The sequence below is a fragment of the Camelus ferus genome, chromosome 20, assembly GCF_009834535.1.
Source record: "Camelus ferus isolate YT-003-E chromosome 20, BCGSAC_Cfer_1.0, whole genome shotgun sequence".
Lineage (NCBI taxonomy): Eukaryota > Metazoa > Chordata > Mammalia > Artiodactyla > Camelidae > Camelus > Camelus ferus.
In genome coordinates, this window is record NC_045715.1 from 7,054,497 (window position 1) to 7,079,807 (window position 25,311).

The 25,311-nt window shown below is 45.1% G+C and overlaps 1 protein-coding gene across 2 annotated transcripts in view; it reads left to right on the plus strand.

Annotated features, from left to right (window-relative positions):
• Positions 1–900: 900 nt before the first annotated feature.
• GCNT2 (glucosaminyl (N-acetyl) transferase 2 (I blood group)) overlaps positions 901–25,311 on the plus strand; it is an 82,020-nt gene continuing 57,609 nt past the window's right edge. Inside the window, exon 1 of one of the 2 annotated variants that reach the window (XM_032462484.1) lies at positions 901–1,192. The gene's annotated coding sequence lies outside the window, so the exon portion shown is untranslated. Of the gene's footprint in view, positions 1,193–1,235; positions 1,334–25,311 lie in introns of those variants that run through there. The other variant, XM_032462485.1, reaches the window with a different exon arrangement.

The window sequence follows — 25,311 nt, forward strand, 5'->3', positions numbered from 1 at the left end:
GACTTCCTGTGTCTCCCGTCCATCCTTCTCGTTAAGGTGCCACAGGGCTTCCTAGCCTCCCTCCTTTCCTCTCAGCTCATTTAGTTACTGGGAGAGGAAAAGCTGGCTTTGCAACTCTACATGTGGACATTTTTACCCCATACATGGGCCTGTGTGTTCTCAGAATGCTGACTTCTGATTTGATAACGTGCGGGAGAGACGGACCTGCCGCCATCCCAGTGCCGATGAAAGAGAAGGGAGGGAAATGACACAGAAGTGGCCATACTAATAGCCCGAGATATGACACTCTTAGAGAGTTACATATTTGTCACAGATTTTTGAGAAGGAAACAGTGATAGGTATAGAGAAACTTAAATGAAAGTTAAAAATGAAGCAATTATTAACTCCAGGGAAAACAAAAGTTGTGCAGATGCAATTGTCGTATACACATGGCTCAGCTATAAATTATATTTCCATGATAGTGATCATGTCAATACTGCATAACAAATAAAACAAAAGCTGTAATACACTTATTGTGAGAAGAAGATAGAAAAGTGTGTGTGTGTGTGTGTGTGTGTGCGTGTGCATGTGTGTGCATTTATGGAGTGAGAATGGAGTGGAAGAGAGCTAAACTGTCAACTTAGACAACCGGCAATCAATAGATAATACCTGTAACCAAAAAACGAAGAAGTAGTGTAAGAATGTTACATAGACAAATGAGAATAAATATTCTAAGAAACAGCTAGAAGAATTGTCCTGGGAATTTCCAGGAAAGGAAAAATAATACTGCTATTTTCATGATATGTCTTAAAGTGTTTTCTAGTTTTAAATTATGTGCCCCTTTTATTGTGATAAAATAAAATTTTAAAATACAACAGCAAAGGTTTGATTTGGGTTTTGGGCTTTTCCCATGGATGGAAGAGAGTTTCAGGCATGGTTTGAGCTGCCCCCCCACCTTTTACTTCTACTTTTTCACAAAGTGACAACCACATGAAATATACAAGAGCTTGAAATATCAAACTATTTGGTTCAGTTCGTGTCTGGAACGGCCCATCCCGCATGAGCAAAAGCCCTGGGCGTGGCTTGCAGCATTGTTTCAGAGAGTCCCGAAACAGGAAGTTCACTTTTCTAGCTGAGACATGCTGCTCCTGTTTCCAGCTACTGGAGTCAGATGTGAGTGTATTTCTTGGAAGTGAGAGAGTGCTGGAGCCCGGTGAGTAGTGCGGCTGTCTCTGGTGGAAGGGGAGGTGAGAAGGTGGAAAGAAATGCAGAAATAAGACTGCAGGAAGGAAGGCTGGAATAATTTCGATGCCTGAGGATCAAACTGGCTCTTGAGGAATCTCTTTACATTAAGGTGATGTTTATGGAATCAGGTCCTGATTCATACATTTGGTAAATTCTCATTTCCACGACCTTCACGTGACACTTTGTTTCATCTGCCACCTTGACTTCTTCTCTATAAAATTGGAACAAGAATGTCTTTCATTCACTGAACGACCAATAAGTTAACTGATTCAAGCAATTTGCTTAGCATTTAGTAGGAAGTTAGCCAAAGTTACTTTTCTTTTCCTTTCCCCCTTTTTACCTTCCTCAAATTAAAGCACAGGGGACTGGACACAACCTAACCTTTCCTGAGTGGTACTTGGTCCTGGTGATGAGTATCCGTTGCTGTTTCTTTTCTCGTCTGGGGTGTGGGAAGGCAGAGATGAGACGCTTCAGAAATCTCCTCACAATGTTGAGTCTGGACATAAAAAGGCAGCAACTGCTGCCTCCGCCTTTCCCCAAAGACTAAGAAAACTCCCATTTTTAGGAGTCATTTCTGTTCAGGAACCCCAAGAGAATCTGGACCCGTGCCTTCCTCTGAATGACACAGAGATGAATTGCGCCCAGTGGCCCTAAAGGTAGGGCCACCACTAAACCACAAATGGGATGGAGATGTGGGTCAGAGGATCAGCATCCTCTCTAGAATGTCTGAGCCGATACACCCATTCTCACAGGGTAGCATTGGAGGTACCTGTTCCTTGCTTTCTGCTTTGGATGGCTTTGCTATTTCTTGTCTCTATTTTTTTTTTAATGAAATGTTTTGCCTTTATTTACAGAATATAGTGAATGTCATGAAATTTCTCTTTTCTTTCCATAACTGATTATTTTTAATGAGAATCTATGAGTCACTGAAATCTCATTCTGTAGAAACACACGCTCCATGTAAGTAAAATCTGTTTCCTGAGTACAACATAAAGTAAAACAGAATTTCTTTTTAAAGAAGATTTTCTGTTACTGAGTTGACAACATTACATTTTGACCAAAAGGGTATGAATTTAAATGCATTCTTTTTCATGATGGAGCTTCAGTTAATTCATAAGACATTTCAGTGCCACAAAATCAGCACCATAATTTCAATCTGACGATACATTAGAAAGAGAATGAAGAAATTCTACGTTGTGAAGCTAGATCTGATGCAAAATTTGCCTGGCCCCTTTATTACTAACATGTTTCCTCCTGGCCTGTGTGTCTCAACAGCAGAAGACATTCATTGTTCTTCCCTGGAATGGTGCATTTGTCCTGTTTATTTTTCAAATGATTGTTGGCATAATTCGCACCGAGTAGAGTTGGGAACTTGGCCTGGGGATTTCCATCCCTTTGCCCGCCCTCCCTCCCTCCCTCTCCCCGAATTACCCTTGCCCACACCCCCACCTGCCCCCACCCCCGGGGTAGGTCAGGCAGTGTGCCTTAGAGCTGCTCAGACCTGGTGTGAGATGGGGCGATGGTCCTTCCTTTCCTGGCTCTTAGGAGGATTCTTGGTTAGTGCTTGTTCCCTGGGCGTCTCCTGAGGCATCCACAGGAAGTGAAACAGTGGCTGGATCTGTGCTGAGGCGTCATGCAAGAGTCAGTGGTTCACAACAATTGGATGTAAGGTGTGTCCCCAATGGAAACTGTGTTATTAAAACACTCACACAGACTGAGTGCCCTTAAGATCATCCCGACCTCACTTGCATCCTGAAGCATCTTGATTAGAGAGAGAGAAAGGGGTGAAGCTACAAAGAGAGGCAGCACGTGAGTGTCTCTTGGCTGTCCCTGGCAGCCCCTGTGGGGACAGTCACTTGCCGGGTTGATGTGAACTCTCCTGCCCCCGGGGCTCTCAGTCCATTATGGCCATGAGTCTGGGGACTGGCTCTCTTCCTCTTTCCTCCATCAAGCTTCTTTCCCTTCCACATCATCTTGGATTTGCCTCTGTGGACACCTGCCAGCTTCCCTTTATGTCAGAGCTTGTCTATTGAAAGACACTCTGCTAAGTGGAAACAGCTTTCATTGCTTGGTGGGCATCTCCAAGAGAGCTCGCTCTTTCTGAGAGAAGCCGTAAAAACCCTGGATCACCCGTGACTGGGGTTTGTGGGGAGGATGCTGGGAAATGGCAGGATGTGGCATGAACAGAGTCACGCTGGCCGAGCAGAGGCAACTTGCAGGGGACAGTGCTCCGACATCCTACCAAGAACCACACTTCGGCCTCATGTGGGCACTTTGCTTTTGTAAGGATCCTATGGGCAAAGAGTCCCTCTGAATATTTCGACAAGATGAAGCCTTAATCCAAATAACAGAAACTTGGTGGTGAAACTTAAAAGCTTTTCAAGTAAAAAAAGGAAACTTTTTCTTCTTTCATAAAAAATATATTTAACTTCGTTACACATATATACACAAATAATGCATAATGCTGCTTCAGTGTATCAAGTGATCAGATTTGTCCCTACCCCCCTGTTTTTACTTGGTTACTTGGTTACTCGGTTACTCCTCCACTTTCTCTTTCTAGCCACATTAATTTTCCCTCCATCCTCAGCCCTGCAAGGTAGCCCACGTAACTTCTATGAAACCTGCCATGTTTTTCATCATAAATGTTACAGTTTTGTGTGTCAGCTTGGGTAGGTTATAGGACCCAGTTATTTAACTAAACATAGTCTAAGTGTTGCTGTTAAGATATTTTTGTAGATGAAGTTAACATCTGCCATCAGTTGACTTCAAGTAAAGGAGATTGCCCTCAATAATGTGGTGGGCCACATCCAATCAGTTGAAGGCCTCGAGAGCAAAAACTGAGGTCCCCCAAGGAAGAGGAAATTCTCCTCAAGACAGTAACATAAAAATTCTGTCTGGGTTTCTAGACTGTGAACATGCCCTACAGGTTTCAGGCTTGTCATCCCCTATAGCTGCATGAGCCAATACCTTAAAATAAATCTCTGAAGAACCCTGGTTGATACAGTACTCATGGAGTCATATATATACATTGTCTTTTTTTAATTTACAAAAATGGGATCATATTGTAAATGTGTTTCTTCATCTTGCCTTTTCTCATCAGCGTTTAGAAGGCTGCCTAATACTCCATGGAGTGCATGTGAAACAGGAATCATAGCTCATTTAGTCATTCCCCTACTCATAGAAAATCACTTTGGTGTTTTATTTCCCACTATGAACGATGCTACAACAAATATCCTTGTTTGTGCATGTGTATGTATACATACGTAAAATATCCGCGTGTGTGTGTACGTGTCTAGGTAGATGTGTAAAATCTGATGGAGGGGCCAGGGTCTTTGGCCCCCACCTTAATCAGAGACCCAAGGTCTGTGCCCATGTGTAGATGAAATGGGGGAGACTTTTCTGAGACTCCTTGACACAGGTGCCCAATGCACTGTGAGTTTGACATCTGTGGGTGAGGTCTTAATGGGGGCTGAGTTTAGATTGGGAGGATGGGGATGCAGTGGTTGATGGGATTAAGTTGAAAGTTTGAATGAAAATGGGAATTTTCAAACAGATCTTACGTGAGGTGGTCGTGGCTCCTTTCCTATTGGGATGGTTATTACGTCCTCCTGGGCGTCACCTCTCCCACCTAATTTTGTGGAACAGAAGGCATGTAAGTTCGCCTTCAGGCCAGTCTTGATTGGACATGCTCAATGGGGACCACAAGAATCGCTGAGCCCACACAGTGGTTAATTTAAATCAACTACTCTTCTTTAGTTATTTCATTAAATAGCTTTGACAATGCATTTTAACCCCCAACTGAATCTGTGGACGCGGTATACTAATTCTAACCTGGAAATAAGCGCAGGCTTGTAATAGCTTGCAAAAATTAGCGTATTTTATGTCTGATCACCTCGAATATATGTATATGCAAATTGAAGGTAAATAAAATAGGAAGCTGTAATTAACACTCAAAAAAAAAATAAAGGAAAACAATATAGAATACCTGGTTGGCAAAAAGAGATTACCACTTTAATTAATGACATGCTAGACCCTGGAGCGCCAGTACCGATGAATTCTCTGCACAGGGATCCTATGTGTCCGTGAAAAAGGCAGATCACTCACAAAGATTGACAGTGGGCTATCAAATCAATGAAGCTCTACTGTATAGCACAGGGAATTATATTCAATTCTTGTATTAGCCTATAATATAAAAGAATATGAAAAAGAATATAAAAAAAAAATAACTGCTGCGTCCAGTGCAGCTCGGGACCGTGTCTGAGGACGGGTGACACAAGACTTAAGAAACAAAGAGACAAAGTAAAGAGCAAAGATGGGACCGGGGACTCAAGATCTCGTGGCTCGAGAGTGCCAAAAGCCTGGTCAACATCATGTTTATTAGGAGTGTTCAGCTTCAGAAAAACTTGTGATCAAAGAGCTGAGGCTTTAGATATTCCGTGCGATAAGCACTAGGTTCTGCTTGCTGAGAGATTGATTAAGTCCAAGCCTCTCCCCTCCAGGAACAATCACCCTCCTCGGGGTATTTTAGACTTATGAGTCTACCCTGTGATTGCCTCCAGGATATCTCGAGATAGCAAACACTTACCTCGGGTTAAACAGCATGCTTTCATGCCAGAACAAAGCTCTGTTAATGGGTGACCGGCTTTCCAGGACCGTCCATTGTTTACCTTCAGGAAACAGATGCCCTCCTTCATGCCCTTATGGTCAATCCCAGGGCTGCTTACCACAAATTTTCTTTAGCATAATACGGGCTATAGGTCACCTACTGCATAAAACATTAAAACAAAGCAGGCATGTGGATTTTAAGCAAGCAAGTGTGAAAACAATGTTTTAAGCTCATGGAAATCTAGGTGTGGCTTGTTTTCTAGCTGCTTGTTGTCCAGCAGCTTGTTTCCCAGCAAATAACTGAATCACTGTGCTGCACACCAGAATTTAACATTGTAAACTGACTATACTTCAAAAAAAAATAGACTACTGAGGCTTAAATAAGTTTGCGATACGCAGAGCATCAGCTTCACCGGACAAAAAAGATACAGCAGGGCTGGGGCTCTGCTAATCTCCCAATGCCTGCTTCTCCATTTCAGTCTCAAAAAGAGCCGGGTGGAGTTGTGCAAGAAGGGTCCCAATTTGTGTTCACTGTGCCATCACAAGGTTATCTGAACTCTCCAGTTCACTGTCATAGTTCGGTCGGAAGGGATTTGGCTTTGTTGCAGGTCCCAAGGCTTAGTGATGACATTACGAAAAGATTGGAAACTGACCCAAATGCAGTGATGGATCACATGACCAACCGAAGCTCGTTCAAAAATCCAGCAAAGATCCGAGGACCTGCCTAAATGGAATATCGTGGGAAGGAGCCATTCAGGATGTTCCACGAGATACTAAAAATAAACTGCTGTCACTACTCCCCCTTGGGCCCCACCAAGAAGTCCAGCCTTTGGATTTTGGAGATTGCGTGTTCTACACCTGGAAATATGCTAGCTCCTATCTGTAAGACTACCCAAAGGAAAGCTGTATTTGGGTTAGGATCTGAACAAAAGCAGGCTGTATCTGAATTACAAAAAGTGGTGGCTCGCTCACCACCTTTAGGTCCTTGGGATCCCCACTCAAATATGATTTTGGAAGGGTCTGCCTCTGCTACTTACACAGACCAGAACCAATGGCAAAAGCCCTTGAGCGCCTGCCAGTAGTAACCAATGGGATTTTGGACAAGAAGATTTTCAAATTCAGCTTCCCGGTGCACATTATTTGAGAAACAATCACTATTTGCTATTGAGTATTCATTTAGATTGACTCAGTGCCTGTAGGTCATCAATTAATCACGAAATCTGAAATACCCATGATGTCTTGGTGACGGCAGAGAAACAATCTAATAAGGAAGGCGGTGGTCAGGGGAATTCTATGGTAAAATGGAAATCGTTTGCACAGGGGGAGCACGAGGGGTACTCACTGTACCCACAGCAGGTGGCTTCTTTTCCCCCATGACTGACTTTGGAGCCACTTGAAGAGCTGCTGAGGCTTGTTAGCACGTGGACAGGGCTCTGCGAACACCTCCTGGCTGACCAGCAAAGAGCTGCCTGGTTTACAGACAACTGTTGCAAGATGGATAAACAGTATCCTGTCTGGAACGCTCCACGCTGAAATCAGCAAGTGGGAAGACTGAGTAAAGAAAGTAAGAACAAATCAGCTCCATGGGCGAATTGCATGCTGTTTTCCGAGCAGCGGTGGAAGAATTGAACAATGGTAAAAGCTCCTATGTTTGGGTTTTCACTGACTCATGTGCAGTAGCTCATGGTCTGGTCATGTGGTCTGGCCGCTGAACAATGGAAAACTGGACTATTAAAGGGATGCCCCTGTGAGGTGTGGCCCGATGAAAACATTCTGCAAATTTAAGAGGTATGTTTTTTCCCAGCTTTACTGAGATACAGTTGACATAAAACATTGTGTAAGTTTTTAAGGTGTGTGCTGTACTGATTTGATATGTACTGCAAAATGATGATTACTGTAGCATTAGTTAACACCTCCATCGCATCAGAGAAGTACCGTTTCTTTTTTGTGCTGAGAACATTGAAGACTTCCTCTTTTAGCAACTTTCATGTATACGATAGTGTGTATTAACCACAGTCATCCTGCTCTACGTTAGACCCCAGAACTTGTGCAACTCAAAACTGGTAGTTGGTACCCTTTGTCCAACATCACTTCATTTCCTCCACTCCCCCAGCCTCTGGTAACCGCCATTCCACTCTCTGTTTCTGTGAGGTTGGCTTTTTTAGTTTCCACATGTAAGTGAGGTCATACAATATTTGTTGCTCTGGGTCTGGCTTATCTCAGTTGGCATAGTGCCCTCAAGATCCACTATATCCTCACCTTTGCATATGATCTCTTTTTGATGCTAGCCCTGCTTACAGATGTGAGATGATATTTCGTTGTGGTTTTGGATATCGTCGTTGGGCTGTGACCTGCCATGGCAGGTCGTGGGGTTGGGATGGCCCTGTGGCTGACGTCTGCCTTAGACGGGTGGGGCCACAGCTCGGGGGATCTTGGGGCTGATTTCCATCCACTGGTAGGTGAAACCAGGTCCGGGGGTTAGTGTTGGCCCACTGGTGGGCAGAGTCAGGTCCCAGGGTCTCTGGCTGCAGCAGCCTGGAGGTCCATGAGTTTATATGTCCATCCGCTGGTGGGTGGGGCCAGAGCCCAGCGTTCCTGGTAAGTGAGACTGGTCCCAGGGCTAGTGCTGGCTCACTGGCGCTTGGGGCAGGGTCCTGGATCCTCTGGTTGACAGAGTCGAATCCAGGGGTGGCTAGAGGTTCAGGGGATCTGAAGGCAGCAGGTCTGTTGGTAGGTGGGGCCGTGTCTCTGCCCAGCTGGTTGTTTGGCCCGAGGCATCCCTGGACTAGTGCTGACAGTCTGACCGGCAGGGCCAGTCCTGGTGCTAAGAAGCTAGAGGGAAAATTCCAAAATGGCATTTGCCAGCACCAGTGTCCTTATCCTAGAAAAAGCTTCCTCACGATGGCTGCCGCAGTGTCTGCATCCCTACTGTGAGCTCCAGTCGCCGCCTGCCTCTCCGGGAGGCTCTGCTAGATCAGCAGGTGGGTCTGATGCAGACTCCTTCCAGACGACCGCTCCGCCCTGGGTCCCGGAGCGCGTGAGCTTGTGTGTGCGCCCTTTACGAGTGGAGTCCCTGCTGCCCACAGCCTTCTGGCTCTCCTGAAGGTAGACCCCACTGGCCTTAAAGCCACATGTTCTGAGGGCTCGTCTTCTCGGGGCAGGACCCCTGGGCTGGGCTGCCCGAGGTGGGGCTCAGCACTGTCATTATCCACAATCGTCATTATCCTCTCGTCTGCGGCTCATCTGCCTGCGGGTGTGGGTCCCCACTGTCCCGTGTCTCCGCCCCCCTACCTGTCTCCTTGTGGTTCCTCCTCTGTATCTTTCGTCGTAGACGATCTCTTCTGCCAGCCTTCCAGTCTTCTCATCAACAGCAGGTCTGTGAATCGTTGTAATTTGGTTTGCCCGTGCGGGGAGGTGAGCTCACAGAGGGCTTCCTACTCTGCCGTCTTGGCCACTTCTGGGCAAATGTCCTGTTTGGTTCTACTTTATGTTTTCTTTTTGCTGAACTTCTCGTTTTGTTCTTGGGTTGTTTTCTGATATTGTTCTCTTTGTTTATCTGTGTTCTCTTGTAGCTCTCTGAGTGTCTGTCGACAATTATTTTGAATTCTTTGTAAGGTAATTCCTGGATCTCCGTCTCTTTGGGGCCAGTGACTGGAGCTTGCTGTCTTCCTTTGGTGGAGTCTCGCTCCCCTGATTCTTCATGATGCCTGTATCCTTGCATAGCTGTCTGCACATTTCAGAATCAGTCACCTCTTCCAGACATTATGGACTGACTTCAATAAGGGAAGACTTACACGTACAGTTGGGGATACACTGGTGTGTGCTGTGACCCCTGGTCTCGTGGTGCAGAGGCAAATGCAGAGGCCAAGGCATCTGGGGGGTGATGGGGGGTGCAGTGTAATGTCTCTGCAGCTCAGGCTGCTGGGGTCCCCAGCACCGACAACTGCGTGGTCCTTGGGAAGTGCCATGGGGAATCTGCAGTGGCTACGATGACTGCTGGGGTCCTCAGTGGTTCCCTCCAGGTCCAGCGGCCGGGAACCAGGGCAGGCAGTGACGGTGGCTGGAGCTGCTGCGTGCACCCACTCAGCTGCAGAGGCCAGGCGCAGGTGCCGAGTAGCAGCAGAAGCTGGCGCAGACACACAGGTGGCGGTGAAGGCCGGAGCAAGCAGCAAGGGCCGGGACCGATCGCAGGTGCACTGAGATCAGTGGGGGCCCCGGCTGTCAGCACATGCGACCGTGGCCGCTGGGACCCATGGCGCCCAGCAGTGGAGGACAGTGATGGGGGAGGGAGTGGGGAGGGACGCAGGTGGCTGGCGTCAGTGAGCAGGAATACCTGGGGTGGGGGTGAGGAAGCTGGTGCCATCTGCAGGGTCCTCCAGGCAGGGTCATCGGTTCCTTCTTCAGTGGCCAAAGCTGCTGGGTGTGTCTGTACCGCAGGTCACTGTGAACCACAGTCGCTCCCACTGTGTGCTGCCACTCGTCGCCCCGCTTCCCTTCCATTTACTAGCCATCTCCATGACATGGCTCAGTTTTGCCATCTGAATGGGATGAAGTTGAGACAGGACCTTTGCATGGTGCCCCAGAAGGCTGGGGACGCTTGTCGATCACCCTGCGCTTCCTTTTCTGGCCAGGTGAGGGAAATCCAACTTGGTATTAAGACCCCAAATGAGGCTCAGAACAAGAGATACATACTATCTTTTAGCATGATCATACCTTCCGTCTGGAAGGGGGAAGCCGTGTTTGCCGAGACCAGCCCAGCTTTTGGGACCTAAGATCCACTGGCAGCCTGCCAAGCTGAGTGGCATTGCTCTGGGGGGCATACTGGTCATAAGACATGACGGTGACCTGGACCGATGGTTAAGGGCTAAGCAGACTCTAGTTAATGACTAAGTGGACATTTACTAGAGTCCATTAACTGTTGCTTCAGTTTTGACTCCAGTTATTTTTGTTGCTGTATTTTTTTCCCCCTCAGTGGTGATACTGGGGATTGAACCCAGGACCTCACGCCTACTAAGCATGTGCTCTACCACCAAACTATACCCACCCCCCTTGACTCCAGTGTTTTGACTCCTACTTTCTAGGCTACGTTCACTTCAAGGAATTTGGGAACGCTAGTTCCTTCCGGGACTTGCAACCATGTGGTGTATGGCTCCCAGCAAGGCTGATCTCTGTGTAACCATAAACCTTGATGACCTCATGCTTAGAAAGGTCCCTGGTTCTAGTGGACAAAAATGCAACGGCAGCCTGCCCAACATGCCAACTGCTGTGTGCAAACTGCACATCACCCTTGTTTTCGTGGGCAGAAAACGACTAAGCAGAGTAGGAGAGAACAGAGTCTGAGGAGATGATAGCAGTGAGCCCCACGTGGGGGACCCAAGTGCTCCTGGGGAGCAGCCCCTGCCCTGAGCCCTCTCCTTGCACGCTCAGACTAAACCCCATCTACCACTCATCTGCCCCTGTGGGGGCCCAACATGTTTGGGGCAAAACAGGGTAATAGTATTCGTTTCACGTGATACAATTTCTATGCCCCATTCTCTCAAGGGAGAGGGTCCGATGTTTATGTTTGCTTTTTTATTTTATTTTATTAAAAAATACTTAGAATCTGACTTATGGGACTTAAAATCACTATCAAGCAGAGGTCTTGTTTTTTTTCACTGTAATGTATTTGATATGCAACATTGTGTACGTTTCAGGTGCACAACATGGGGATTTGGTACACGTATATATTGCAATATGACTGCCACTGACGCGCTGGCTGGCGCCTCTATCCTGTCACATGGTCACCATTTCTGTTTTGTTGACGGAATAACAGGGTCCTGGGCCTCCAGGGATGGGCCTGGAGGGGTCCACCAAACCCTCAACTTGTTTCACTTTGTGTGTTTTTTAAGACAGGGCTCGCTGCTTTCCCCAATTCTTAAAGGGGTCTAAGTCTCAAAAGAACCCAGGCAGGTTCTTACCCCAGGAGCTTTCTTCCATCGTGGAAGCTTTCCTTTTCCTTCCTTCCTTCTTTCCTTTAGCCATGGCGATACCACGCAGCAGGGCCGGCTGCAGCACGCGCCTTCCTCCCTGTTCCCTGAAGGCGCTCAGTCCTGCTGGGTCTGTTGTGGGTGATCTGTTCATCTCGTGTGGGCTGCTGAATCCCCAGATGTCGCAGAAACCCGTGCAGCGGTGTGATCTCTGTTTATCTGCTGGCCCAAACTTGCCCGTCAGTGTCGCACCCCTTCCTAAGTCAAGCTGCACGGGTGCGGTGTTTCTGTTGTAGCTTCCGTGTTGGTTATAAATCTGTTTCTCTGGGTTTGGCCCTTTTCATTGTCTCTGATATTTGTGTTTTATGGGGTGGATTTCTATGAAAGGCAATACCATGAAGTTTTTTACAAAGGAGAAGATTCCTCTGTGCATTTTTCCCTCTGTTGTCCTCAGAAGGAGGGGAAAGGAGGGTCACAGATACTCATTGAGTCCTTAGATGTACCAGGAGCTGGGCTGCAAGTTCTTCCTCAAGTTTAATTCCTACAGGAGTCCTCTGAGGACTGTATTAGTCAGCCATGTGGAATCTCCCTCTTTAAAAAAAAGATTAGAATATTCTGGATCTTTCTTTGCCCAGTCTCAGGCTCGGTGACCCCTTTGCTGACACCCCCCCCCCCAGTGCTTGATCTCAGAACGAGGGGTCTGCACATGCCTGGCGGAGGTGTCCCACCTTGCTTCCTGCTGTGTCCCGGCTTCCTGAGTCAGTGTCCAAGTCGTGGTCTCATGTTGCTTCTGTTCTCCCGAAAGGACCCTGCCAAGGCATGAAGCCTCTGCTACGCGATGTGTTAATGAGGTGGAGAGCTTTGCTCTTTGCTGAGTCAGACAAATGTATACAGAGGATTCCTCCAGCCACCGGCCAGAGGGCAGGGTCTGTAAATGGCACGATGCTGCCTGGAGTCAGACAGCAGCAGTCACAGGGTGTCTCCTGGAAAGGGAATGAAATGTTGGAAAAGTTTTGTGAACGATGGTTTTTTATTGATGGGAACGGTGGAAGATGCGTGTGACCAGATACGGCTCCTGACGGACACCTCTTCCCTGGGAGGAACCAGCACTGACTGTGCCCTGGGAGGAACCAGCACTGACTGTGCCCTGGGAGGGAGCACATCCTGGTGGTGATGCTGATGCTGGGGGTGGGGGTGGTGATGGGGAGAAGCATTTGTCCAGGGCTTCCTCTGTGCCCGGCTCTGCTCTGATTGCACAGCGGCATGCATTCCCATGACGGCTTAGGGAGGTCGGCACTGTTTTGGTCCTTGCCTTGGTCTGCTTGAGCTGCTGTGACCCCCGACTGCGTGGCCCCAGCCAGAGAAATGTACTTCTCAGCGTGTTGGAGGCATGAAGTCCAAGATCCAGGCGGCAGCAGGACTGGTTCCTGGTGCCTTTTCCCCTGTGCACGCACACTCTCGGTGTCTCTTGCTCTTCTTTTAAGGAAACCAGTCATACTGGTTAGAGCCACATCCTTATGACCTCATTTCGCCTTCGTTATCTCTTTAGAGGTCCCGTCTTCAAATACAGCCACACTGGGAGTGAGGGCTGCAACGTATGAATTTGAGGGGGAACACAATTTAATCCATCACGGTCCTTCTCTGAGAAGTGACGGAACTAAGACTGAGAGAGGGTGTACCCCTTGCCCGAGATCACAGTGAAGACATAAAAGAGCAAGAATTTGAAACCTCTTTTTTTTTTTTTTTTTTTTTTTTTGTCCTCAAAACCTACACTCTCAGCCAGCTCGCCACAGCGCCGCAGGCGCGAGGCCGGCGCGGGGCGGGCGGGGGGGCGTCAGGAGCGGCTCCGCGGACAGGCGGAGTGCTGCCCTCTAGTGGCGCGTGCAGGAAGGACGCTCTCTCTGTAAGTTCGGACTCGTTTAATGAAGCCCATAGTCAGCGTGGGTTGCTGTTTACCTGCGGACACCTGTGACAGGAAGAGAAGGCAGCTGCACGCTCCCAGGGCAAGCCTGGCTGAGGTGGGCACAGAGCCCCAGCTCCCCAGTGTTTGTCCATCCGCCGGGAGTTCAGTCTCTGGGTTTATCAGAAGGGCGGGACATTTGTGTAAGTTCCTATTTCTGTTCCATCTTTCTAGACCCAACAGCCCAAAGTTTCTTGTGGGCACGTCCCCAGCCCCTGGGCTTCCCACTGCTCTGAGTTCTTTTAAGGCTCTTCTGTGCACGCCCGCCCCTTCGGCTGTTACTTACCCAATGCCCTCTGCTTTGTTCACCTGGCTGTACTGGAGACACTTCCTAAGACAGGGCTCTGGGCTTGCCATGTGCCCTTGTGAAATGAGCAAATGGGTAAATGAATGAACGATTTTGGAAATCAGACAAACATGTTTCCCTAAAGCTTTTAAAGGACTCCAGAAAAATAATTCCGAGAGACCACGGGATATGAGTTCTGATTTCCTGGACCTACGATTTCCCGCTTGGTGCTTAGTACAGAACAGTGGTGAGGAGAGTGGACACCGTAGCCAGTGTGCCTGGGTTTGAACCACAGCCCCGCCGCCTCTGCCACCATGTGACCCCAGCATGTCACTTAACATCTAGTTCATAGCAATGTTGCAAAGAGGACGTGTGTTCACACTGATAAGGCACTTAGACTCGGACTCAGCAGGTGGCGAGGTCTATGTGTCACCTCCTGCTGTACCGTTTTTATTTTTCCTATGAGCCCCTCAGAGCTGCTCGTGACCCATACTCACTGTGTGGCTGTCCTGAAATGCATCCAACACGGGCTTTGGCCCAGGAGTTGCAGGTGCTCAAAAGTCCCATGATCATAATGTTACGAATCACAACCACCTGACAGCTGTGTCAGGCACTCTGTACCATGACCTTCTGTGCGATCTTTCAAACCTCCAGCAGCCTTGCAGGATGGTCATTGAATCCCTGTTTTCCAGAAGAAAAGGCTGAAGCTCAAGGGGGAAAGAACGTCTTGCCCAAGGCCACACCTCAGAAGGCAGTGTCAGAATTCTCACCAGAATTGTCTGAAAGATCAGACAATTAGGCTGCCTTAGGCTAACTTCTTATTTAAAACCATTTAAGTTAGAGATAATGATAATAATTGTATTTATCGCTTTTCCGACATCCAGTATGTGCAGGACACAGTGAGGGCTTTACATGTAATTCTTCAATTCTTACAAGGACCCTCTGAAAAAGTAAAGATTACTCTTCACCCTTTGCAGAGTGTAATGGTTATTTTCAAGTGCCAGCGTGGCCTAGGCTATGGTGTCCAGTTATTCAGTGAAACCCAGTTTAGACGTTGCTCTAGAAGTCTTTACAGATGTGATCAGCTACTGATGTAATTAAATCAAATGACTGCTTAATGGAGATTACCCTTCATATTGTGGGTGGGCTGCATCCAATCAGTTGAAGGCCTTAAGAGCAAAGACAGGTTTCCAGAAGAAGCAATTCTGCCCCAATACCGCGGCATAGAAACCCTGCTAAGTTTCCCACCTGCTGCCCTGGGGGAATTGACCTAAGACTGGAATTCAACTCTTGCTTGAATCTCCTATCAATGATCAGCTGAATCTTCTGACAGTTTGCCCTACAGATTACAGACCTGTCAGTCCCCACAATGACGTGAGCCAACTCCTTCAAATCAATTAATCAATCTCTTGATATCTGTAGAGAGAGACAAAGAGGAGAGAGAGAGGTCTACTGCTTCTGCTTCCCTAGAACCCTGACTGATACACAGAGTAAATGAAAACTCAAAGATACTAATTTGTTCTGGGGGGTAGGGGAGGGTACAGCTCAGAGGTGGAGTGCGTGCTTAGCATGCACAAGGTCCTGGGTTCAATCCCCAGGACCTCCATTAAAAAAAAAACAAAACTAACAATAAATAAATAAATAGAACTAATGACCTCCCCTCCAAAAAAAGAAAAAAAGTGTTAAAAAATAAATAGATAAATAAGCCGAATTACCTTCCCCACCCCTAAATAAATAAGTAAATACATAAATAACAATTTAAGATGGGATTGAAACCCTGGTCTCTGTTCCCTGCTGCCCAGCTCTGACCAAGTCCTGCAGCAGGGAATGAGAAACCAAGGCGCGCATCCCTGGCCTGTGCTCTAAGGGACCACAGCACCTGGGCACTGACTGTAGGTAGCAGTGCGAATGGCTCTTCTGGGCGCTAATGCAAATAAGTAATACAAATCCAAACAGACCTGTACCACGTACACACCACCTGCGTGCTGTCTCCCCACCGTCAGTGAAGCGCAGGGGAAGGGCTTGTTCCTAACTGTCCCACACATTCACCCTCCAGGAAGTGACTCGTCTATTACTTTCCTTTCAAGATCGCCCTCGAAGCAAGACCCAAACGAAATAAAATGTCAGAAATTTGTACAAAGAGAGCACAAATCCGAGTAGGATTCTCCAGTTTCCTACTCTGATTCAGGGAACGGTGATGCCTTCGCTGTCTTTCCTGCCAGGCACTCACTGGGCTGCGAGGGAGGCTGTATCCTTGACATCAGTTTTTTGCCCCCTTTACGAGAAGGGGCACTGCCCTCTGACTACCCATTTTTTCCAGTAGTCAACTTGGCAGCCTCAAAGCTTTCCAGCCCTTGAGAGGCTCAGCTGAGGCCCTGAATGGGTTCAGAGTCAGCCTCAGTCCTTTCCTTCATCATTGCAAGTCTCAGCAGGGCTCCTTTTTGATCTGACATTTATGGAAAATAAATGCTTCCAGAAATCAAGACAACAGAGAGCCTTTAAAAACCTTTGGTGACCCTTCTTTCCCAAGACACTGGTTTTGATTCGAGGAGAGAGGGTGAGCCAGGACCCGTGGTAGCCTCGCCCAGACCGAGGAGGTGGGAGACAGTCTCTCGGTGATTTTAAGGGAGAGAAATGTCAATGACCACATTTTTCCTCCAAGCAAGGTTTCCACAGAGGCAAGATCGAACTTGCTCCAGCATCCTGCCCGGTAACTTCACTTGCACCACAAGGAGACGATTGCCAGTTCTAGAGAACAGATGTGGGGAGCTGGGGGTAGTGTGCACTTTGGGAATGTACACCCCGAACTCCCACGGGGCTCTCAGACACCAGCAGAGGGAGGCCCCTCCATCCCCGCAGTGGCAGGGGACCAGGGTCCGAATGCTCCCGGGTCAAGTTGAACATCTCAGCGATGGAGGCGAAATCTGTTTAGTTAGCTAATTAGAATTGCTCATCGAGATTTCATCCTCGAGAAGATTGCGATCCCGTGGCGGCTCCAGGGCTTCCCACGACCAGTTTGTCTCCGCTTTGATGAATAATGGCTTTTCACTCCATAACCAGTCCCAATGTGGTTCTGGAAAACTCTGAGACTGTACCACTAATGCCCAGGGGAAGAGTTACCAAGGAAGGGACGATAAAGGAGGGAGTTTGCCCCGAGATAAACCTATAAAGGGTGTGTGTGTGTGTGTGTGCGTGTGCACGCACGCGTGTGTGCGCTTCATCCCAAACTTTTCTGGAATGTTATCAGCTTGGATTATCAATGGATGCCACAACTAATGAAAAAATCACTTACCCTAATTCTCTTTATGGACACAGAAGACCTGAGGTCAGTTTCCCACTTAGCGGACAGGTTAAAGCTGTCAATGTTTAAGCTCCCCTAACAGAGTGTTCGACATAAGCCGGTTGGCGCTGTAGGGACTCAGAACTCGTGCTGGAGACGTGGCTGCAGGACCGGACACTCCAATGGCAACGCTGGGATGGTCTGAAAGCCAGGCTGCCTCCCCGGCGCCCTTAAGTGTTTCTTTCTGCACAATAACGGTCCAAGCTCTGCATTTGCCTGAGTAAGAGCTGTGAAGTAGATTTTTTTGTATACATTTTATTTTGGAATAATTCTGAATTTATGGAAAATTTGCAAAGATATTACAGAGAGATCCTATATACCTACCATTAGTTTTTGTTATCTTCTCATATTACCTTTGTGGTGCACTTGTCAGAGCTAAGGTATTAACATTGATGCATTACTAATAAACTCCAGACTTTGTTTGGATTTCATCCATTTTTCCGTTAATGTCCTGTTTTGTTCCAGGATCCACTCATGAGTCCTCGTTCACCTAGCTGTCCTGTCATCTTCTTAGTCACCTCCGTATGACAGCTCCTCTCTTGCCTTGTTTTCCATGACCTTGATGGTTCTGAGGACTGGCCAGGTGTTTTCTAGAATGGCCCTCAGTTTGGGTTTGTCTGATCTTTTTTCTCAAGATCGTAATGTGGTGATGGCTTTGCGGGGAAGATCACCACTTCTCCTCACACCTTATCCGGGGGTCTCTGACATCTACATGAGGTCACTGAGCTGTGAACTTGGATCACTTGATCAAGGTGACATTCGCCAGATTTCTCTGGCGACTTTCCTCTTTCCATCTGCTATTTTTCAACCGTGAGTTAGATTTGGGTTTTTTTTTCAAGAACCGGAGATCACTCTGCTGCATCCTATCCTGTTTATCATTTGCCATTTCTTTATACTGGGTGAGGAAGAATGTCTGTCATCTTGTAGCTGATTTAGGGGTGAAACTGGAGCCATGGGACATAGAGGAGAACAGGAACTAGACTGCTGAACGAGACATGGATGGTGAGGCAGACGAAACGCAGTTTGTGCTCACGCATAAAGTCACCGTGGGGCGGGGAGAGGGCATAGCTCAGTGGTAGAGTGTGTGCCTAGCGTGCAGGAGGTCCTGGGTTCATTCATAATGACTCCCCCAAAAAACAAACACACGAAATCACTGTGGGACTCTGTCTGAGTTTAATAAGCTATTTCATCTGAAAAAATTGGGATGATAATATCTTCTTGAGTAATTGTGAGAATTAAGTTGCACCATGAACTCAGAAGGACTGAGCACAATGGGAAAGTGGTGGATACTCAGTAAAAGTGAGGTGCCTTCCTTCAAAGAGAAAACGACATAGCGTAGCTGCCAGGAGCATGGGTGCTGGCTCTGCACGGCCGTCTTTTGAGACCTGGTTCTTCTGCTTCAAGCCGTGTGACCTTGGGCCAGCTACCTCATCTCTCAGTGCCTCTGCTTTTTCTTGGGCAAAATGGGAGATAATATTACCTCCTGTGGGGTTGATAGGAGGCTTTTATTTTTCTATTTTAGATACAAAATTAAATCCCAAACTCCTAATTTATTCCTCCCCCCGCTTGTCCCCTTTAGTAACCATGAGACTGTTTCCTATGCCTGTGAGTCTGTTTCTGTTCTGTTAATAAGTTCATGTGTGTTGGTATGGGTTTGAAATGATTTACTGTATGTAAAGGTCATAGGACAATGTTTGGCACATTTGCAAATATTCCATATCGTTCAGTACGCTCATAGCCTGGGCATCGGGAGGAAAACACAACGTGCATCGTTTTGCTATTTAATCATATGGATGACTATATCCCTTTTTTTTTCTGTCATATTCCCAGTCAGTATTATTGAGGTATCACTGAGATGCAATAAACTGTCCACACACATACAGTTGAAAAATGTTGACATACTTGTCTATTTTGACATATATATATATTTGATGTATAATATATTTTGATACCCAATTTCAGCCCGGGCCAAATATTGTCTGTAGTTGTTTCTCCCAAAGCTTAGACCTATCATCTACTCTTTTACACTTCTCTTAGCATATTTATATTTTAATAGCATTTTATCTCTTTTTAAAACCTCCTAATATTTCAAAAGCATTTGCTCATTATAAGAAATTTGATAGCACAGGGAAATATATACAAGATCTTGTGATAGCTCACAGCGAAAAAAGATGTGACAATGAATATATGTATGTTCATGTATAATTGAAAAATTGTGCTCCACACTGGAATTTGACACAACATTGTAAAATGACTATAACTCAATAAAAAACTGTTTAAAAGAAAAAAAGAAATTTGAATGATGCAGAAGTGCATACATTTAAAAATGAAAATTTTCTCCAAATCAACATGGAAATACTTGGTCTAGTTTAAATGCCTGACTTTGAAAAAAACATATCTTTTTTTGTTACTCTGAGTGAAGAAGAAGGCGTGTGAGTGCGTGAGGACACAAATGTGCTTGCGTAAACACGTGCGCACACACGCACATCCACACCCATGTGACCTCTGCCCTTTGTGCTACACAGGCCACTAAATTGTGCATCTAAATGATATGTGTATTGCCATAATAAAACAAAGAATAAAGTGCTGAAAAGTACTCAGCAATAAAAAAAGAATAAAACAACGCCATTTGCAGCAACGTGGATGGATCTGGAGATTGTCATTCGAAGTGAACTAAGCCAGAAAGAGAAAGAAAAAAAACACCATATGATATGACTCATGTCATGTGGAATCTAAGCAAAAAAAGAAGACACTAATGAATTTATCTACAAAACGAACAGACTCATAGATAAACTTATGGTTACCGGGAGCAAGCCGAGAAGGGAAGGGATGAATTGGGAGTTCGAGATTTGCAAATATTAACTGCTAATATAAAATAGATTGAAAACAGATTTCATCTGTATGGCCCAGGGAGCTAGATGAAAAAGAATATGAAAACAAATATATGTATGTATATGTATGACTGAAACATTATGCTGTACACCAGAAATTGACACATTGTAACTGACTATACTTCAATAAAAAAACTAAAAAATTTTTAAGTAAATGAGGTATAAGAAAAGTGCTGAAAAAATGAGTTTAGACAATACCAGATTTAATAAAGCTAACTGGTTTCTTTACAGCCTAGCATCTAAGAATCCTTTTTTTCTTTAATTTTTTAAAAAATTTTGAGGGGGAGGTAATTAGGTTTATTTATGTATGTATTTATTTATTTATTTTTAGTGGAGGTACTGGGGATTGAACCCAGGACTTTGTGCATGTTAAACCCGCACTCTACCACTGAGCTATACCCTTCTCCTAAGAATCCTTAATGTGCTGGTTAGAATGATCAGTCTTTGAGGGGGAGAGATGAGTAGTTCTTACGTCTCTGTAATAAAAGTTGATCAATAATGTGTAGACATTTAAACTTGAAATTTAAGGCAATGAAAAACACAGTAAAACTTCAATCTTGAGCACTGTTTGAATTCATCAATTGACAGTTCTACTTTCAAAGCATCTGGCTCAGGCAGGATATTCAATGGGGTGATGACCTGTGTGCCTCCTCACGCAGGAGCCAGGAGGTCAGAGTCAAGATCAGAGGGCAAAGGAGGAACTGGGGGAAATTACTGCTTCTTCCTGCCACCAATCTTTCCTGGCTCTGGAAAGGATATGCAGAAAGAAGGACAGCATTTAATTTCTTCCTGCTTAATCTCTCAATTTCATTCAACTGAATCAAATTATCCAGGACCCAGAAAAAGAACCTGATAAAAATATAACATACTGTTTCTTTTCGTTGGCATATGACACTGGGAAGTCTCTGGGTATTTCTCTTGGGAATTTCAAATCTCCAGTAACTTTGAAACACTGTCCTTCCTCAGGATGTCCGAGTGTGGCTTCCACTAGACATTTCTGAATTCCAGTACTTAGCTCTTAGAAATGAGACTAGACAAAATATTTCCCCCATGAATAAAACCAACGCACACTCTGGAGTGGAAAGAAAGTAACAAAAATAATTTGTAATCTTATAACACAGAGATAACCACAGTTAACCTTCTGGTGTGTACTTCCAGTCTTTTCTTCTGTGTATGTGTGAGGTGTGTGTGTGTCTGTGTGCCTGTGTGTCTCTGTGTGGCAAGAAACAAGTCTGTGTCTCATTCCTGTATCCCAAGCTCAATCCTTGCTATAGAGAAACCACTCAACAAATAGAGCTAAATATTTTGGTGTGAAGGATTACCAAATGATTTGCACATTAAAATTTATATCATACTCCATTTATACAAAAGGTACAGAATAGGAAAATTTATAGAATCAGAAAGGACATTAGTGGTTGCCTGGGTCTGGGAAGTGGAGAGGGTTAAGGCAGTGACCACTAATGGGTATATGGTTTCTTTGGGACAATAAAAATCTGATGGAAGCAGACAGCAGTGAAGGTTGCACAGCCTAGTGAAGACAGTCAAAGCCACTGGAGTGTACGTTTCAAATGTATGACATGTGAATTACAGCAATTTGTATCATAATACATAATAATACATATGAATACAGATTCATATCATAATGACAATGGTTGCACTTGGAATGAGTTTACACTTGCAAGTACCTTTCTTTTATTACATAATGTTAATCTTGCTGTAACCTTGCAAAGTACAGAGGGCAGGGTGACTGAATTCTCCTGAACGACTGATGAGCTTGAGACTGACTCTGTGATTTTGCCAACTTCACACAGCAAATTAGAGGTGAAAACCAGATTCAGAATTAAACTGTTACATTTCCCATCTTAGTGAATCTGTATTGTCCAATGTCACATTAATGAGTCATAATCAATATCTAATTAATCAATTTTATACCTTTTATATACTAATATTATTAAACAATAACTCATGTATTGAGTGCCTCCTGGTGCCAGAAATTAATTCATACATTAATTACTAGTTATTATACAAACCTCGTAAAGTTCGTAGTGTTAGCTTCGTTTTACTGCTCTTAGAAGTTAGCTTATTGGCCCAAGGTTGGCCCACGGGGGACATCTGGCAGCGTCTAGAGACATCATTGGTTGTCACTACTTGGGGGAAGGGATGTTGCTGGAATCTAGTGAGTAGAGGCCAGGGATGCTGCAAACACCCCACAAGGCACAGGACAGGCCCCCGCAGCAAAGAATTATCCGGTCCAAACGTCAGTAGTGCCGAGGCTGAGAGGCCCTGCTTTAAATGATAATGAAAAAATTGATGTGAAAATACTCTACAAACCCAAACTGCTATTTTTAACTGTTTTACCAAGAGATTTCCTGGGAAGTAGCTAGCCAGCACTAGGCTGTCAGCTCAGTGCATGCGACATCACACTTCGTGAAATAAATCAGTCCCAGAAGGAGAAATACTGCATCGTTTCACGTGTTTGAGGAATCCGAAGTAGTTCAACTCGTAGGAGGAAAACGTAGAATGTGGTTACCAGGGGCTGGGGGGGAGGCGGTTATGGAAGTTGTTGAACGGGTCAAGAAGTTTAGAGATGCAAGATGAAAAAGTTCTGGCGCTCTGTTGGACAACATGCATCTAGTTAACACTGCTGTACTGGACACTGGAAGATGGTCAAGATGGTGATTTTATGTGTTCGTGTTCGTATGCCATAGCAGAAACAAAATCCTACAGCAAGTCTTCAGTGCCAGGGACTGGGGGTAGAAGTCACATTGTCTGGGTTTCAGGTCTCGGGATTAAATTGGGGCCAGAAGAGGATTCTGTGTTCAGTTTTCCTGTGTCAGTATGTGCCCCTAATTAAAAGCTACTCTTCCATTTCAGCCAATTTGGCAGAAATGCAAGAATATGTCAAACACAGAAGGACAGGGGTAGGGGGGTAGCGGGGGAGGACTTCTTAGAGGAGGCACTGAATTTGTGCTTGGAAATACGGGGATGTACTGGCTTAACTCTTGCTTTTATGAGAAATAATCTACTTGTAGAAGATAACTAAGGATTTAGAGGGTATTCATAAATACAAATGTTATTAGAATTAGATGCCCCTGGCGGGGAGGGTGTGCTCAGTGATAGAGTGTGTGCTTAGCATGCCCGTGGTCCTAAGTTCAATCCCCAGTATCTCCATTAAAATTAATAATAATAATAATAAAATAAATAAACCTAATTACCCCCCCAAATATTTAAAAGAAATAAATAAAATAAGGTGAAAGAAAGAAAGAAAGAAATTAGATGCCCTTAACAAGAGTTTTGAAAATACCTGTCGGTTTTGGTCACAAAGTTTCCAACGTTATCTTTGTTTTGCTTTAGATATATGTACATAATCCTGCTAAGACTAGCCTGAGTAAGTGTTATCACCCCAGGCTTCAAAGTGCAAATATGTTATCAGCCTCTGTGTGAAGCACAAATATTATCTTTAGCTCAGGTTTCCGAGGGTAGAATCTGAATTTAAGACCAAATCTCACGAAGTTAAGATAGCCTCATCCCGGTCTAATTTATCCTTCAGTTGACTGGTGAGTCAGGCTTAGAGAAGCACTTGTAAATGTTGCTTTCTGAAATCCCTTCTGAGAGGAAGGAAACATTTTTGGAAGCAGCTTATTGTGCTGGACCAGATGCCGCTCCCAGCTGTGTGACTTTCCTTCTCTGAGTGGCGTCTTGCCCTGTAAAATGACAGCACCTGATGAGAGGGCCTCTCAGCTTCTTTCCTGTTCTCTTATGTGATCATTTAACTTTCCCAGGAGAAAAAAAGTGAGAATTAAAAATTTGACACTCAAAGTACATGAAAAGGATTCATATGAAACTATTTAATTTTGATGTGAGTGTGCACAGGACATTGGGGAAATTTTGATTTTTAAGACTGTTATCTTTACAATAGCCAAGACATGGAGACAACCTAAATGTCCATCAACAAATGACTGCATAAAGAAGTTGTGAGAGAGAGAGAGAGAGAGAGAGAGAGAGATAGATAGGTAGGTAGATAGGTAGATACACACACACACATACATACAATGGAATACTACAGAGCAATTAAAAAAAGAACAAAATAATGCCATTTGCAGCAACATGGATGGACCTGGAGATGATTATTCTAAGTGAAGTAACCCAGAAAGAGAAAGAAAAATGTCATATGATATCATTAATATGTGGAATCTAAAAAAAAGACACAAATGAACTTGTATACAAAACACAAAGAGACTCACAGACATAGAAAACAAACTTACGGCTACCAGAAGGGAAAGGGGGTGGGAAGGGATAAATTAGGACGTTGAGATTTGCAGATACTGACTACTATCTATAAACTAGATAAACAACAAGTTTCTACTGTAGAGCACAGGGAACTGTATTCAACATATTGCAGTAACTTATATGAAAAAGAATATAAAAACAAATATATGTACTTATATGTATGACTAAAACATTATGCTGTACACCAGAAATGATACAACACTGTAAACTGACTATCCTTCAAGAAAAAAAGAACGGAAAAAAAAAAAGACTGACACCCAGTTCTGAAAATGAATACTATGAGATGGCACATAACCCCTGGAGCATCTTGCTGCCTTCATATTCCCTCTGGGCTGCTCAGCCGTCCCTGCCAGAACATCCCGAAGGACCCCCAGGAGTACCCCACGTTCCCAACCCTGTTTAGGAACATCTAATCTAATCTGTCTCTCATCCCATTTTTTCAAAACCTCTGTTGAATGTCATTGTTTCCAATGGCTTAACGAGACACATAGTAGTTACCACTTCATCATTTTTCTTGAATAACTCGAACAATTTGCTTCCTTATGAGACATTTTAAATGTTCTTGTGGAGACCCTGGTTGGCTGGTGGTATTGAGACCTTGAGAGAGGAGCCTTTTCAGCTCTGCTCAAATGCCACGTGGAGAATGCCTCCTTATGTCTTCGAAGACATGTTCCTTCTTCCAAGTTACTCCCAGTCTGGCAGGAATAAAATGCTATAATGGCACAAAAATTCTCCCTTCCTGTCATCCA